Genomic DNA, 3,880 nt, shown 5'->3' with positions numbered 1-3,880 from the left:
GTAGTGCGGCGCAACACCAGGGGTTCCGGCGCCAACGTGGAACCTGTACAACACAATCAAAATACTTTGCCCCAACTTCACAGTGAGGTTGTCAATCTCACCGGCTTGCTGTAAACAAAGGATTAAACGTATGGTGTGGAAAATGATGTTTGTTTGCGAAGAACAACAGAGAACAGAGTTTGCAGTAGATTGTATTTCAGATGTAAAAGAATGGACCGGGGTCCACAGTTCACTAGTGGTGTCTCTCCAATAAGATAAATAGCATGTTGGGTGAACAAATTACAGTTGGGCAATTGACAAATAGAGAGGGCATAACAATGCACATACATATCACGATGACTACTATGAGATTTAATCGGGGCATTACGACAAAGTACATAGACCGCTATCCAGCATGCATCTATGCCTAAAAAGTCCACCTTCAGGTTAGCATCCGCACCCCTTCCAGTATTAAGTTGCAAACAACAGACAATTGCATTAATTATGGTGCGTAATGTAATCAACACAAATATCCTTAGACAAAGCATTGATGTTTTATCCCTAGTGGCAACAGCACATCCACAACCTTAGAACTTTCTGTCACTGTCCTGCATTCAATGGAGGCATGAACCCACTATCGAGCATAAATACCCCCTCTTGGAGTCACAAGTATCAACTTGGCCAGAGCCTCTACTAGCAACGGAGAGCATGCAAGAACATAAACAACACATATATGATAGATTGATAATCAACTTGACATAGTATTCCATATTCATCGGATCCCAACAAACACAACATGTAGCATTACAAATAGATGATCTTGATCATGATAGGCAGCTCAAAGATCTAACATGATAGCACAAGAGGAGAAGACAACCATCTAGCTACTGCTATGGACCCATAGTCCAAGGATGAACTACTCACACATCAGTCCGGAGGCGATCATGGTGATGTAGAGTCCTCCGGGAGATGATTCCCCTCTCCGGCAGGGTGCCGGAGGCGATCTCCTGAATCCCCCGAGATGGGATTGGCGGCGGCGACGTCTCTGGAACTTTTTCCGTATCATGGCTCTCGGTAATAGGGTTTTCGCGACGGAGAGTTTAAGTAGGCGGAAGGGCAGAGTCGGGAGGCGCGCGAGGGGCCCACACCATAGGCCGGCGCGGGCCCCATCCAGGCCGCGCCGCCCTATGGTCTGGCCGCCTCGTGGCCCCACTTCGTATGCTCTTCGGTCTTCTGGAAGCTCCGTGGAAAAATAAGACCCTGGGCGTTGATTTCGTCCAATTCCGAGAATATTTCCTTTGTAGGATTTCTGAAACCAAAAACAGCACAAAATAGGAACTGGCGCTTCGGCATCTTGTCAATAGGTTAGTGCCGGAAAATGCATAATAATGATGTAAAGTGTGTATAAAACATGTGAGTATTATCATAAAAGTAGCATGGAACATAAGAAATTATAGATACGTTTGAGACGTATCAAGCATCCCCAAGCTTAGTCCCTACTCGCCCTCGAGTAGGTAAACGATAAAGAGGATAATTTCTGAAGTGACATGCTATCATAATCTTGATCAATACTATTGTAAAGCATATGAGATGAATGAAGTGATTCGAAGCAATGGTAAAGACAATGATTAAACAACTGAATCATATAGCAAAGGCTTTTCATGAATAGTACTTTCAAGACAAGCATCAATAAGACTTGCATAGGAGTTAACTCATAAAGCAATAGATTCTTAGTAGAAAGTTTTGAAGCAACACAAAGGAAGATATAAGTTTCAGCAGTTGCTTTCAACTTCAACATGTATATCTCATGGATGTATATCTCATGGATGATTGTCAACACAAAGTAATATGATGAATGCAAATAAGCAAATATGTAGGAATCAATGCACATAGTTGACACAAGTGTTTGCTTCTAAGATAGAAAGAAGTAGGTAAACTGACTCAACATAAAGTAAAAGAATGGGCCCTTCGCAGAGGGAAGCATGGATTACTATTTTTGTGCTAGAGCTTTTCATTTTGAAAACATAGAAACAATTTTGTCAACGGTAGTAATAATTCATATGTGTTATGCATAAGACATCCTATAAGTTGCAAGCCTCATGCATAGAATACCAATAGTGCTCGCACCTTGTCCTAATTAGCTTGGATTTACATGGATTATCATTGCATAACATATGTTTCAACCAAGTGTCACAAAGGGGTACCTCTATGTCGCCTGTACAAAGGTCCAAGGAGATAGATTGCATTTGATTTCTCGTTTTTGATAGATCTCAACTTAGGACATCCATACCGGGATAACATAGACAACAGATAATGGACTCCTCTTTAATGCATAAGCATTCAACAACAGATAATATTCTCATAAGAGATTGAGGATTGATGTCCAAACTGAAACTTCCACCATGATTCATGGCTTTAGTTAGCGGCCCAATGTTCTTCTCTAACAATATGCATACTCAAACCATTTGATCATGATAAATCACCCTTACTTCAGACAAGACGAACATGCATAGCAACTCACATGATATTCAACAAAGGTGTAATAGTTGATGGCATCCCCAGAAACATGGTTACCGCTCAACAAGCAACTTATAAGAAATAAGATACATAAGTAACATATTCAATACCACAATAGTTTTTAAGGCTATTTTCCCATGAGCTATATATTGCAAAGACAAGGAATGAAATTTTAAAGGTAGGACTCAAGTAATTTACTTTGGAATGGCGAGAGAAATACCATGTAGTAGGTAGGTATGGTGGACACAAATGGCATAGTTTTTGGCTCAAGGTTTTGGATGCACGAGAAGTAATCCCTCTCAATACAAGGCTTTGGCTAGCAAGGTTGTTTGAAGCAAACACAAGTATGAACCGGTACAACAAAACTTACATAAGAACATATTGCAAGCATTATAAGACTCTACACTGTCTTCCTTGTTGTTCAAACACCTCACCAGAAAATATCTAGACTTTAGAGAGACATGCTATCATAATCTTGATCAATACTATTGTAAAGCATATGAGATGAATGAAGTGATTCGAAGCAATGGTAAAGACAATGATTAAACAACTGAATCATATAGCAAAGGCTTTTCATGAATAGAACTTTCAAGACAAGCATCAATAAGACTTGCATAGGAGTTAACTCATAAAGCAATAGATTCTTAGTAGAAAGTTTTGAAGCAACACAAAGGAAGATATAAGTTTCAGTGAGCTTGCTTTCAACTTCAACATGTATATCTCATGGATGTATATCTCATGGATGATTGTCAACACAAAGTAATATGATGAATGCAAATAAGCAAATATGTAGGAATCAATGCACACAGTTGACACAAGTGTTTGCTTCTAAGATAGAAAGAAGTAGGTAAACTGACTCAACATAAAGTAAAAGAATGGGCCCTTCGCAGAGGGAAGCATGGATTACTATTTTGTGCTAGAGCTTTTCATTTTGAAAACATAGAAACAATTTTGTCAACGGTAGTAATAATTCATATGTGTTATGCATAAGACATCCTATAAGTTGCAAGCCTCATGCATAGAATACCAATAGTGCTCGCACCTTGTCCTAATTAGCTTGGATTTACATGGATTATCATTGCATAACATATGTTTCAACCAAGTGTCACAAAGGGGTACCTCTATGTCGCCTGTACAAAGGTCCAAGGAGATAGATCGCATTTGATTTCTCGTTTTTGATAGATCTCAACTTAGGACATCCATACCGGGACAACATAGACAACAGATAATGGACTCCTCTTTAATGCATAAGCATTCAACAACGAGATAATATTCTCATAAGAGATTGAGGATTGATGTCCAAACTGAAACTTCCACCATGATTCATGGCTTTAGTTAGCGGCCCAATGTTCTTCTCTAACAATATGCATACTCAAACCATTTG

Source organism: Lolium rigidum, chromosome 1 (assembly GCF_022539505.1).
Source record: "Lolium rigidum isolate FL_2022 chromosome 1, APGP_CSIRO_Lrig_0.1, whole genome shotgun sequence".
NCBI classification, from domain to species: domain Eukaryota; kingdom Viridiplantae; phylum Streptophyta; class Magnoliopsida; order Poales; family Poaceae; genus Lolium; species Lolium rigidum.
The sequence above is the reverse complement of the archived record's forward strand: the minus strand, read 5'-3'. Positions refer to the sequence as shown.